Source organism: Lissotriton helveticus, chromosome 2_1, assembly GCF_964261635.1.
Source record: "Lissotriton helveticus chromosome 2_1, aLisHel1.1, whole genome shotgun sequence".
NCBI lineage: Eukaryota > Metazoa > Chordata > Amphibia > Caudata > Salamandridae > Lissotriton > Lissotriton helveticus.
Window position 1 is genome coordinate 161,978,161 of NC_136059.1, and position 14,712 is coordinate 161,992,872.

The following is a 14,712-nucleotide window of genomic DNA, read 5'->3' on the forward strand; positions in this document are numbered from 1 at the left end:
TGGCCCCTGCACGCGCCACTGTTTCAAAAACGCCCGAGCCAGCTGGAAACACGCTTGCGCGTGAAAGTTCATTAAAACAAGAGCGAGGGACAAGCACTCGTGCTGCCATGCGGGAGAGAGCAGCAGCGGCGAGAGAGACTATGTTGTCAATTGCCACGCGCTCCGCTGCTCGCTCCTGCAAGGTGGATGCCAGCACAAGCGTGGGGAAAAGGAGCAGACCGATGGCTAAAGTTCCTCCTAGAGCACCGCATGCGCGTTGCCTAGGCGAGACCTAAAAAGTGCGGCTACGCAGTAATGGCCTATTGAAAGCATTGGTTATAGGGAACAGTTTGGTTGAAAGGTATGACTCTTAACTTGCACCAAATGCAGTTGTCTCCTTAGTGTCAGGTGCCAGTAACCATTGGTGATATCATGTACTTAAAAAATAGTGCAACACTTGAAGGGTAAACTAGCTTTTCTGCCTTAGAGATTGATCCTGGTAACTTCAAACAGACTATTGTAGCCCATGCAAAAATCACACTTCTACTGTGCCTGTTTGGGAGCCAGGACTTACCCATGGACTCCATGACCTCTCAATCAAGCCAAGGTCTAGCCTATTAGGCACTTTTGCCTCGATGACGTTAAAGACGGTATGTTGAATCTGCATAAGTGGCTATTTAAAAGATTAACCACTCGGTGGAGTCGTGCACGGGAGTCTTCCAGGGTGTCCAACGTCAGAAAGTCATGGAGGGGGAGATAATTGATAGCTTACTGCCAGGCGATAAGAAGACTGGCTCAGTGGAGGGGGTTAAGCTTGCCTCTGAGACTTGAGCAGCCAATGGAATGCAATGCGGTGTTGTGGCGATTTTCCCATCTGTTCTCACTTACCCCATAGCGGACCCCTGTTTGTGTCCTTTACAGAAACATAGAGGACATCCTGCCTGTGAAGAAGAAATCATACAGGATGTCAGACTGGGTCATGTCATCAGGGCGTTGTTTTTCATTTGACACCTTACTGCATTTTGGAAGTTGTATTCTTGCACTTTAACCAATTAGACGAATGCCCGTATGACAACGAACTGGAAAAAAATAAAAAGGAGTGAGGGCATGGTGTTTCTCGTGATAAATCCGCCTGGTAACCGTGTCCAGCGATGACACGCACCTACTGAGAAGTCTCTAATAAACACTGCTGCAATGCAGCTGCTTCTTAGCAGACCGCTGCCTGGCACACACCTTCCATACCCCTCGGTCCTGCATCTACGCGCTATCTCTGTGGCTCTCTGGTGGCTATCCTTCCTCTCCTGTGGCCTCCTTACAGCTCATGGGCCGGCCTTTGCTGTGCCGCACCCAACACCAGTGGGTGACACGGTCACAGTGACGCCGCCTGGCTGCTCACAGGCTGCTATACCCCAAGCTGGGCTGCCCCACTCACAGAGACGCCCCCTGGCAGCTCACCGACTGCCTCGGGCCGGCGCTATGCCCGAAGCCTGACACTCGCCCCTGACACGTCACGGCCACCACCCAGCTGGTGCTGCCAGCCGCCTCCTCCGTGCACCCCCGCCTCGCCCGTGCTTCGTCGGCAGGCTGCTTCTCATCTTTCTCCAGCGGATGGACGTCCCGTGACGACACCAAAGTCGGGACCACCCTTGGGTGAGTAAATGAAACAACCTCTTGCACACCGAACCACGTATGCAAGCCCTCAACACAGATGCAGCCGACCCCGGTCAGGCAACAGCTGAGCGATCACTTCCGGAGTGTAAGACAGTATCTTCCGGAAGGGTGGGCGGGCGCTTCCGGGACCGCGAGTCGCCTTTTTCCGAGGCGTTCTTTCGTCTTTCTGACCAATGGGAGGGCGCGCGGGGCGTTCCGTGCCGCGAGCCCCTCCCTCGCACCGCCCCTCGCACGTCAATCAGTATAATCTCGCTCTCCCATTGCCTCCCCTGCAGTCACTTTTTGAAGTCGTTTAGAGTGGAGAGCAGGGGCTGAGGCAGTCGGAAAATAAAGACCCTCCGTCGGGGGAGGCAGGTAAGGCCCGTGCTCGGGTACCTCGGCCTGGCCCGGGGGACGGGGGTCTGCTTTTGCCATTGTGCCCTTCAATAAACTGTGCGTTTTCTGATGCCCCTAAGAGCAGCAGCCTTGACAATTTTTTTTTACTTCTCTGAGCAGCAGCTGACTGAAACCCAACCCACACGTAAACAGTACACACATAACGCCAGCCCAGTCCTAGAACTGCATTCCCTAGGCATGACAGGACCTAGAAAAGCAGGGTCCGTGCCAGGCAGTGCCCAGAACTGCACTGCACGACCCAGGAATGCACCAGCTGTGCACAGCAGTGCATCATCCAGAAGTAAAGAATATAGAATGTGCACCGTGCGCGAGCCAGTGCCTAGAATGGTACTCGAGGTGCACGACAGTGCCTAGAACTGCGACCCATCTACGTGACACTGAACACAAGTGTACCCCGAGCATAGCTCGAGCTGTACGCCCTGCATCGCTGTCTGGCAGCATCTAGAACTGCACTCCCTGCTTATGGCATTGAGAAGAAATGCACCACCCCTGCCAGGCAGTGCATACAACTGCACCTTTACTGCATGTTAACAACTGGAACTGCACCTCCTCTGCAAGGCAACTCTTGGGACTGATTGGCATCTGCATGGCAGTACCTGAAACTGCATCGTGCTGATTACAGTGCCTTGAATAGTTATTTCTGTGCATGGCACTAGCATTGACTGCACACGGATTCATAGCAACATCTGTTTCCTTGAAATGGTTGTACTATGTGTTATATTATTTTTGTTTGTAAAGCATGTGATCACCATACATGACAGTCAGCATGGGTTCTGCTTCCAAATTTTGGGCTGTTCTGTATTAAGGCAACTGACTTTAGGTGCTACTCCAAATGGCTATACGTACTAGTGTGCCAGATTTGAACAGACATCCTCAACAACTTATTTCTTGCTCGAGGAAATGGAGCTCCCGAGCAGCAAAATATCATTTAGGCCTTGAAAATCTTTGCATTAGAAACATTCTGCATGTGAGGTCCCAACTTTGACTTCTTTACTAAACGGACCAGTATTCTTGTGAGCTGATACAAGTACAACACATATAAAAAAAGGGAAGTTCGATGAGGTATGTGTTTACAGTCATAACAATCCATTTCCTTACTGGACTCGGCGGAAATTGGGTAAACCAGAGGACAAACTGGATTATGAGATAAATATAGTAAACAGGAAAGACTTGGCATGAATCTAGCCATGAAAGTTATTGGACATATGCGTAATAGTGGAAAATGTACTGCCTATAAGATTTTTAATGTAGGCACTGTCGTGCAACAACCCTGGCCCTTCTTTGAGTGCAGTGATACAATTTGTGAAGAAGCAGCCTAGGGAAGCGTGTGTTGGGCACTATGCACCGACGCAGACCTCGCCTACTCGGTGTATCTGGCCACTGCGCAAGGAAGGAGCCCTGGGCTTAATGTTTTGTGTGCTTACTTTGCACAGCACATTTGCCATGGGCCTACAGTGTGTTTTAGGCACTTTATAATATTAGCTAAGTGTTTGCTTTTGTATTGTAGTTAGCACACTACTGCATTCATTGGAAGGGAGTGGGTTTGTAGTCTGGCCTATTCTTTAAGTGTTTCAGTGTTTGTAAAGCATGATGACTAGAGTTGTGCACTTATCATGATAGGTATTTTGTTGTGCCATTGTGTAGTGGACTGAAAAGGAGTGAATAATGGGATGCATAATATTTTATGGCATATTTCTATTTGGTTAGTGTGGGAACTGGCACTTTCGGGTTGTCTGAGGCAGTACCCCACCCAGGCAGAACCTACCACTCTAGTTGGGGGCAGGAGAGTACACACCCCGTATAACCTGTATTTAACATTGGGTATCTTGGCAGTGAATAGTCAGGCTTACGACAGATGCATATGGAAAGCACTGGCACAGCACTCACTCTCGATAAATACCTTGAGCATCACAAAAGAAACTTCACACATGATTTATGTGAATAACTTTTGTATTCAATACACATAATAATCAACACAACGTGAACATCATGTGTTTCTGGGCATAAATCACATTGGGAATTATTACTAGCAGTGCTAGACACAACCGTGTTCAATTGACATCAGTAATATGCACACTTGGGAATGATTCTAATCAACACCCCCACCCAGCACACTTATGCGGTGCAATATGTTGTCTGCACCAATCCCACCCTAGCAATTCTTATAATTCAATACCCTGAGTCACAAAGATATCTGAAATATGTACAGACCATAAGTTATAACAATTTTTTAGCAGCATCTTGGGCCCAGACCATGCGGGTAAAATCAATGTCAAACATAAATCTATTCTGGTGAGAAATCAACATATCTGGCAAACCGCCGTCCAGTGTCGTAAATCATTTGCGGTTTCCCACTATCATTCACTCCGCACTGCTACACGGTGCAACGGCTATCAGACATGTCCATACAGATGCACACTCACACATAAGCACCCAGTACCCTAATGTGGTGCAACTGATACCCAGTAAGTCATTTGGTTATACACTGCAGGCCCCAAGCCTCCCTCTGCCCTCCAACTCACCCCAACTATTATACACTCACAATTTGAGACACCCCCTCCCCAGCTGGTCACCAGGCCACAAGCAGCTTTAGACACTTTTAGTCGGGCCCCAGGAAAGCAGTTGGGGGGTAGGTAGCATGGTCAACTAGGAAGCAGGATTTACCTTTGCGGATCAGGCAGAAGGTGCTCTGGCGCATTTGTTGAGCTCTATAAATTTCGAATCAAACCTGCATTACGTGCTCAATGCCATTGTGGATCGGTGTCATTGGCTGGTGTGATCATTGGCTTCACTCCCTCAGGTTTCGGGGGTGGGGGGGGGCAACAGACTGCAGTCTCACTCCTATCTGAGCCACATGTGTATCAGGCCTGCTAGCCGAGAGCTCATATTTGGCAATTGTGGCCTCTCGGCTGATGCACAGGTGCTCGTTTGCTGCAGTTACCATCTCTGGGATGATAGAGCACCTGCGTGCAGGTGAGCCCCTCTGGCTGCAGCACCAAACCTTTGCTTCCAGCGGCAGAAATCTCCTCAATGATACACTAGTGGATAACTTTTTCACATAGCTAATTCCAGGAACTGCACTGGTAGACTGGCCGGCCCCTCATGATTCAGTTTGATACATAGTTTGCTCCCAGAAGATAATTAGCTACTTCTGCGTGTTCTACATACTTGGAACACCATGAGCTTCTCCTTGACAGTCTCTCCCCCTGCAGGGCCTGGCACTCTCCTTCCACCTCTGAGCACGCGGGGGTGCTTAAAAGCTCCCGGCAGACTCTGAGCTTTTCCAGGAAGTTGAACATTTTATGTGAGGTCCCCTCCCCTCTAGAAAATTGGCTGTCATGCAGACCCTAGCCCTGATCACACAGCAGTCCTTCTAGTACTCTGTAGAGCATTCTCTTCACTGGTGAAGAACAACTTGGAAATGGAGCCACATTTTGTGATTTGGATCCCGCTTTTACACTTCTTTTCCAGACAGGGAATGTGGATCCCTCGTCTAAGGTTTAGAAACAGGCATGGGTGGATTCACATTCAAACCAAATTTTCTGGCTGTTTGGACATAGTCAGTATGCAAGACGATGATCAGCACATCAGGTAGGAATGATGCTGGCTTAAAGCAGCAGTAACCAAAACATGGGCACAATGAAGTGCGATTCCTCTGCACTTGGCTGTCATCACCTTCCAGAAGCAGTAACCTGAGACAGACAAATGGGCAAGCCCTTTGTAGAAACTTGAACAACAGAAACTGCTGTCCCACCCCTCAACCCAAACATCTACCAAATGACAATGCTGAGTAAGAGCTAATTGGCAGCCTTTTGCTAACAAGCCTCTCATGGATTTTGAAAAGGTGACTGTCTCCATCCTCCTCACTTCAGTGTCTATGTCTGCAGCCACAGGAATGCAGACAGTACACTTTACTGTTTGCGGAAGCTACCTTCACCCTCCATTTGGTGGCATGCACAACAAGGTGCTACGCAAATAAATAATGGATGGAATGTTGAATAAATCAAACATTCATCCCCAGTCGACAAATCTAGGATACATCCATCATTCTTTTGCACACTACGCCACCCTAGTTTAGGCCCAGCCATATGCAAATCAGTCTTGATCCTTTTCCTCATGGTAACAGTACAGCCCGAAGTGCCAAGCCGAGTCCTCCCTGGACCAGAAACAAGCATCCTGGGACCAGTTTTGGGGTATTGCCCCTCATCAGCCAGACTATCTTGAATCCAGTGGCACAGTGAGCAAGGAACCCACGTCTGGGTTTATCCATCCCACTTTGGGCAAAAAGTGCTATGCAAACAAATGATGGACAGAATGCTGTCCATCATTTGTTGCTGCAGTACATTTCACCCTAAGTGGGATGGGTATGCCCAGACATGGGTCCCTTGCACGCTGTGCCACTGGATTCAAGCTAGCCTGCCTGAAGAGGGGTGTTACCCCGAAACAGGTCCCAGCGGGCTTGTTTCTGGTCTAGGGAGGACCTGGCTTAGCAGTTTGAGCTGGATTGTTCCTTTGAGGAGCAGGGTCAAGACTGATTTGCATATGGCTAGGTCCAAAGTGGGGTGGCTTAGTGAGCAAAAGAACAATGGGTTTAACCCAGATCTCTTGACTGGGGGTGAATGTTTGTTTAATTCAGCATTCTGTCCCTCATTTGTTGCTGCAGCACAAAGCTCAACAAGGGGCATAAACAATGGGTCCCACAGATTACAGAGACGCTGTTTTGAGAGAAACACACAAACTGTCCGACATCGGGATCCAAAACAATAAAATCCTGCTGACCCGTATTATACAGTCCAGGTGCTGATACGGATGGCATCTTTTAGTGCAGTGAAACGCCAGCTTCGAGAGCTAGACATCCGTTACTCTCTGATATTCCCAGCCCGGCTACGGGTAGCTGCAAAATGGGCCACACACTTTTTTTGATACACCTTCAGACGTTTGGGACTGAATAGAGGAAACTGGCCTTTTGACTGGGCCCAAGACATCTGCTGAACCAAGGACATCCCAGTGGGACAGAAGAAATCGGCACAGGGGTAGAGGCCACTGTCGGTGGTCCCAGACTTGGAGCAAAGACTGATGGAGAGACTGAAGGCGCTACACGTAGCACAGCGATCCCATACACAACGCAGGGCTCTGATCATGAGGCGGGATCTACTCATTCACTTGAGTGCAGATAAATCGACCCCCGCACGGTCCGAAGATTTAGACTCTCTGCATCTACCAAACATCACACAACAAGCATCAGACGATATTATCTGAATATTCATCAATAGCCCGATAACTGAACAATGTTGCATGGTGTAAAAATGCTGCAATGTTTTGTTTTCATGCCTTACCCTACTAGCCACAAATATGACGCGAAGGAGAGCTAGTCATTTACAGTACCTGATATGGGAACTGTTCCAACTAGAAAGAGTTTGGCCCTTAATCAGTAAGGCTAGGCCTAATTTGACAATCGCACAACAACACACATGCCAGTACTGATAGCAGTTACTCTTCATTCAACATGATCACACATGACACTTGATGTGACCGTTAGTTTTATTTATTTTTCTTTCAATTTTCTTTTTGAAAATGTTCATATATTTAAAAAAAAATTACCCATCAGTTTTCAAACCAGGAAATCATCGTACAAAAATTCACAGAGGAACACAACAATACAGAGAATCCATATACAAATTGCTTTACATCACAAAATACAACATTAACAACACATTTGACACCAGAGAAAACAAATAAAATTAACTCTAGTTCTGTATTTAGTATTCCAATTTCTCATTTGTGAAACGGGGGAAAGCAAAAAACGCCCTGTAGGTTAACGTTTGACTGCTTGCAAAAAAAGTCCATGTACCAGGGCAAATCCAAACAGTGAACTATTATGACTCAGTAACTAACTTTTTCAAATACTTTAAAACACATCATGTATCATGAGCCAACATATTATATTTCATAACACACTTGTATGGTTAAACACCTGTTGACGCGTTTTGAACCCAATGATATAATTTAACATGGTTCTCCTCAGGACACTAAGCTCCAAACGCTATTTTGTGGGTCATCAAAAGTATCATATACTTTGTGTATCTGTATTGTTAAGGAAAACTTAATAAAAACAGATTTTAAAAAAGGGGGTCTCACAGGCCCCCGTACTCTGACTTTGACAGCACAAGAAGTCTTACTGCCATATACATTCCACACATCACCTGCGTGCACTCGACATGCACAACAATCGTCGGAACCTTACAGGAGTGTGGTCAGTAGACCTTACTTCATTCTAACAGAAAAAGATCTGCTCATCTAGTGATTCACCAAACTACAGTCTGTTGCCACCGCCAATTTATGTGACAACCCAGGGCGTTGACATTAGTCCTATGCCAGCTATGAGCCTATACTTGGTGTGCCCTTTCAGTTCACAGAACAAGACCATCGCAAGGGACAGGAATAGGCCTCTGTGCACACACTAAGTTAGTGCGATTGCAGGACCCAACAAAAGAAGACACACGTTTCACAAGCTCTTGGGCTTTCGCGGCAGGGGTACATGCGGAGTCGTTGCACATGTATTGTTGTGCTTCCATGTGAATTTTGGAAGAGGAGACTGAGGAATTGATCTTTGAGCCCCTATTAATATTATTATTTTTTAAGGGATTTGGTGCTAGGTCTATGGTGAGTTTGGTCGAGGGTTTTGTACAATCCATGCACTTATTTTAATTGTGAATGGTTCTCTCTGACGACGGTGTTCTGTTAGTATTATTTTAGTAAACAAATTTGTTATTGTTTTATGACATTACAACCGTATAATGTGCAGGTGGGTCAAATATCGAGACCATAATAGTCAAATAGCAATACTATGTTTGCACAGCAGCCGCATCAGTTATGTTCTCTAAATAAGCATAGTCCACAGTAGGTTGTGCAAAACAGGTAATGCACCCAACCCAGTCCCCTCGCACATTTATCTAGCAAACCCCACCCTGTCTATGCCCTCTCCCTTCCCTTTCTCTTGAATTCTGTGTTTTGTTGGGATTGCTGCAGTTTTAGGTGGCTCAAGGTTTGGCCTTTATCCTCCATGGCGTGGTGTCCTATGCAGTGTCGTGAAGGTGTAGCGTTCGGCAGATAGTTTGGTCTTGAGCCTGGACAGATTATCAAACGAGTCAAGTTCTGGTGCGATGGGCTTTCATAGGCAACGGTGTTGGAGTTGGCTTACTGAAACATTTTGGATTATTTTCAGTCTTTGGAGTAGTAAAAGTGGGGTCCCTAAGTAGAGCTGCTCAACATGATATGGTAAAGGAAGCATGCAACCTCATTTGGGGAAACCTCGATGAGAAAAGATGCATGTAAGAGTAACCATGCTATAGAAATCCCTTCTTATCTGATTTACTTGAGGGGGCAAGTATGGGCAGGGCCACTGGAGTTATGTGATGCACCAGTGTTTTCCACATAATCATGGATAGGCCTCATAATCCATCATGCAGGTTTTAGGAAAAAAAAGTTTCTACCAAATGGTTCAAAAGTTACTAAAATATTGTGACTAATGTTCCTACTCCATGGAAGTCCTTTTTGGAACAGTTGACTGGTCATCTTTCAGTTGGTTATTGCTTTATGTAAAATTGCAAAATAATGTCGTAATTCTATAACAAAATGTGCAGCATAATTTGGTTCTCCCTGCCTGCGAGCAAGCGGCCCTAGGTATAAGCTAGAGACCATGATAACTCTTAGAGCAGTGTTGGAGGCAATGGGGTGAGTTCCTGAGGCCAGAGGATTACAAGCTTAAATCTATGTGTGAATATAGCACATGATGTTGAAGGACTTGAAGAGGCCGTATAATGTCCTGAAGTAGAGGTTGAAGAGAGATGATAGTTGAATGCCAAGAGAATGCATTGGTTCTTCTCTCTGCAGGTGGTCTTATTGGTCACTGTTGCTGTGGTTGTTCTCATGGGGAGATTTCATAAGAAAGAAAATAATGTTGTGTTCACTGTAGATGCTAGGGAGATTTGCTGTTATTTTGAGGTGCAGATAAGATTGAGTGCAGTGTGTGGCCAGTTCTATGTGAAGGACGAGAGGCGATTTGGGAGAAGGTTTTTTCTCCTAGAGGTCCACAAATTCCTCAGGAAAAGGCTGGGGTAACCAGGTTTGCTGTGCTGGCTCCTGGTACCTGGAATTCTCTTCCAGATAACAAGAGCATCAACCCCCTATTGGTGCTGATGAAACCTCGCCGATCATCGTGCTCTCTGGCCCTTGTAGAGCTCCATTGGTTACCAATTATGCAGAGAATCCAGTTTAAATCTCTCTGCTTGGTGTTCACAGCCCTTCATGGGTTCGGACCTAAACCCATACAGGAGACATTTACATGGTACACTCCCACGAGGAGTCTTCGTTCCTCTGCTGCCTACTTGGTGATAACTTCTAAAATTTGAAGACCAAAGACAGGAGGCATGGCGTTTAGCTAGGCCGCTGCAAAGCTTTGGAAGAAACTTCCTCTGGAAATTAGACAGTCCTGCAACCTTTTGCAATTAAGGAAAAAGGTCAAAACATGGCTGTTCCCTAGAATCTAATATCATTGAAGACTTCTTGTTACCCCTCTTTTGTTTCATCTGGAGCGGACAACTCCCGTATTATAGCGCCAAGATACCCGTTGGGTGATAGTTGCACTTTATAAATATTGCTTACAAATATAAAATACAACCGCCTATGATCATCTTAGAACTCTGCAAAAAGCGTGGCTTTTCAGACAGGCTTGTGACTAAAGTATTGCTCTGCCCCGCTGCTGGTGCTCCCAGCGCCATGAAACCTTTTGGGGTATCCGCGCTTTAGAAGTCCTTTATAACATAACATAGGAGAAGTGCGGACGAGGAGGGTTAGGTTGGAGGAGAAGATTAAGGAAGAAGGTTAAGTGTTAGAGGGCGCCAGTGTACGGGGGCGATGAGGGAGAGCAGTCCAACAGAAGGGGGTGCAGGAAAGGAGATTATAGGAGGCTCCGTGACAAGAAGATGAATCCTAGAGCAGCCCCGGGTGATCTGTACGCATGCACATGGGTACTGTGTAATGGAGAAGCCAGCACTTGTGTAAGGTGCCACCCCTGGCCCTAATGTGCCTGCCTGTGTAAAGCACTTGGCATGCGGGGGGCTATGTGTGGGCAGGATGCCAGTTAGTATCCTGGGCCTGCTGTGCACGTCAGCTGTGCCAGGCATCCTCCCTGGGGGTGTTTCAGGTGTGTGCATGGCTGTATATGAGCATAGATACTGTGTGTGGCAGCGCTGGAGGGTGTTTGTGCATAGCCACATTGGGGCACTGCGAGGAGAAAGAAAAACTGTGTGTGTCATCACACTGGTTCTCTGTAAGAATGCACATGTGTGTGTACTGCGTAAGCACACTAGGGCCCTGTGCGAGGCACCGGGTCCCGTCTCTCGCCCCTCCCTCCCTGCTGACGTGGCGGGATGAGCGCCTCCACCCGATGCGCTGGGATAGCAGCGCTGCGCGCCAGGCAGGGCTGCAGTGATACACCTGACACCCTCACTCGCTGCACGGTGGACAGCACGCTTCAGGGCCGCTGTTGGCTGCCGTGACAGGCCGTCTGTGGGGGAGGAGGCTTCGGCCAGGCCTGGTTTATCCCCGTGAGCTCGGGGGATGCTCGCCTGTGTAGGCCCTCACTTGTAGGCGGACAAGAGAAACTACAAGTCGTAGCATGCTCGGTGCTGTCGGCGACTTACAGCTGTGCGCTGCATCCTGCTCTCCAGGCACTAGCACCGTGTGAGCCGGTGGTGATCTGAAGACACAGGGGGGGCTCTCTGCAACTTCACGAGCTCTTGTGGTCTCCTGACCTTGGGGTGAACCTGCTCTAGCGGCTTGCTGTAAATACCTGCCCAGACCGCTGCAAGCTAGAGTATATACACAGCGGGGTTAGCTCGGGGAGGGAGGGGGGTGGATTCCCTCCCATGAGAAATGCTGTCAGCATTTACACACATAGTGCATTTCATAATATATTTTGACAGAAATGTGCTAAACGCATGGGGTCTGAAAGGGCACAGTGGCATGCTGCAATACTTTATGCTTTGCCTTGAAACACCCCACCCCACCCAAACTGCCCCCCTCCACCCAAACTCCCTCTGCTCTCTCAAGAATCTTTGGTATTTACTATGTTCCCTTCCTACTATTTTTTTAAATGGTGGCTAAACCATGCATTTTCAGAACAATTTCTCTACAATGAGCGGAAATGCTACAGATATCAACAGCAGTTCAAAACGTGAGAACGGGACTTGACGCGCTCTGTCATGTTGGGTGTCAAGGGCCTCTTTCTTTACTCCTTCGCTCCGTTTTCAGTTTGTTTTTATCCTGTCCCTTCCACGTAGGTTCGGCTGCTGATGTGTGTGGCGAGGTGAAACAATTGAAAGCTGCACAGAACCAAACGGTACATATATATCTCCATGCCACTAGAGTCAAGCTATCACATATGGCTGGTGCATTTGGTACATATATATCTGTCCATTTTACAAGTGTATCCGAAAGCTTTTGGAAAAATTACTTTTTAAAGTATTTACAGATGTCTAAAGACTAGGACTTGTCCTCGGGATACTGTTATTCTCACTGGCAGGTTGTCTGTCTAGCCCTGTCAAACAATCTCGCTCTATGGTGACTGCTCAGTGCAGAACTGAGCTGTATTTTACGCACATAATAGATTTTTACGCTTGTCTCCGTTTTCATTTATCTTGAGTATTATTATGTTTTTCTATCAAGCTCTATTCCGCACTTCTGCGGTAACTAAGCACTAGAATTAACATTTTTACTGTTAGTCTATTGAATGATAATGCATGTGTTGCCCTCCAAGGAGGGATGGCAGAGTTGGTCTTGGGCCTGCAGATCACACTTGATAGCATTAGCTGGTGTTGAGCTCGCTGAGCTATATTGCACGACTTTACTTTTTAATGTCGGGGATCCTTTTTTGACCCTCTTGCAGATGCTTGGCGTGTTTATGAGCAGTGACACCCTCCTAGGCGTTTGCAGTATCTTTTCCTAGTCCAGCCTCTCACTGGAAGCGCTAAGCACACCTTGGAAGGCGCTAGGCACAATGTATGAGTATAGGCCTTCTCTTAAAACGCTCCAATAATGGGGAAGGAATTTTATTAGGTTGAGTATTGTGCCAGCTATACTGTTAATCCTGTTGGTCAGTCAGGTTGATGCAAAAAGAACAATTGATGGACAGAATGCAGAACAATGTCATACATTCACCCAGGGAAAAGCAATCTGGGACTAAATCCATCGTTTTTTGCTCCCCATGCCATTGCAGTTTGGACCCAGCCATATGCAAATCAGTCTTGATAATGCTCCCAATGGGAACAGTCCAGCCCGAACTGCCAGGTCAGATCCTCCTTGGACCGGAAACAAGCATCCTGGGACCGATGTTGGGGTATCACCCATCATCAGCCAGGCTAGCTTGACTCCAGTGGCACGGAGAGCATGGTACCCACATCTGGGCAAACCCGTCCCACTCGGGGTGGCTAATGCAAAAAGAACAATTGATGGACAGAATGCTGACTAATGTCAAACATTCACCCCAGTAGAAAGATCTGGGCCTCAATCCATCATTTTGTTTTTTTCCAGTCGGGGCAGGTTGGGAGCTTGGCACTTGGGTCTCAAAGTCACACAGAGCAAGGCCCATATGGGTTTTGGAAGGGTGATTGGAATAGATTGGCTTTGAAGCCTTAGGTGCCTCTAGAGGTGCCAAAGGGTTACACCTGACACAAAGGTTTCAGGAACCCAGCCTGACATGGAGACTTCAGGTCAGTGGCGTAACATAGGCCCCTGCAGGGTTTGAGGGTGTAGCCTAACGGCTGGGGCAGTCGACCTCAAATCTGGAGAACTGGGCCTGAGTCTCGACAACGACGCTCGTTTAATCTCCCCGTGCCTAATTTAAAAAAAAAAGAATGTTTCCTTATGTAACGCAACTGATGCCCATGTAAAGTGCTCCGATACCTGATACCTTCGGGTCAAGTTTGCCCTACATACCCCCCAACCCCTCCCCCCCCGCCCAGCAAAGGCTCTAGGGCCCCCCTCAGCACAGTACTCTGACCTGTGAGCTCCTGATTAAGTCCAGAGGGGGGGCCCCCTCCATGTGCCTTACAGGGAAGCCCCCTTAAGTTTTGTTACGCCACTGCTTCGGGTAGTCATAGAAGTGAGCAGAGGCGGCAGAATGACCCAGGATGCCTTCAGGACCTCGGGTTCACTTGGAGTGGGATTCATAGTCTAAAAGTTCAGTGTGGCGCCAAGGGCTGTTATGGCCATAAAGAGAGCCAGGAGCCATCAGAAGGACAGAACCTGGGGCTAAATCCATCCCACGAATGGTGCAAACTGAAATGAGAAATCTATCGGGACCCAGTCTGGGGTCAAGGCCTTGGTCACTCACAGAGAGGTACAGGAATAGTCAAACTTATAGAGCCTGTTGAAAGTACCAAGACTAGGCATAGCCTGGTGCCAAGGTCTGAGACTGGGCATAGGAACACATGAATAGTCACGGTGTCTCTGTCTGTTTGTTCCTAAAGCCTTAGGTAGTCGGAGTGACCCATGGAAATGCAGTATGGAAATGTCAACCAATGTGCTGGTTACTAGTCTCTGCGCTGCATTCTCTCGCCGCCTGTACCATAGCTGGGCTTTTGTGGCACTGTGCCCATCTGGGCA

General features: G+C 47.6%; 1 protein-coding gene across 2 annotated transcripts in view; it reads left to right on the forward strand.

Annotated features, from left to right (window-relative positions):
• The first annotated feature begins 1,909 nt into the window (after positions 1 to 1,909).
• The window catches only part of ATOSB (atos homolog B), a 436,391-nt gene continuing 423,588 nt past the window's right edge, over positions 1,910 to 14,712 (forward strand). For both annotated transcript variants that reach the window (XM_078674669.1, XM_078674668.1), the window contains exon 1: positions 1,910 to 2,004. The gene's annotated coding sequence lies outside the window, so the exon portion shown is untranslated. The remainder of the gene's footprint in view (positions 2,005 to 14,712) is intronic.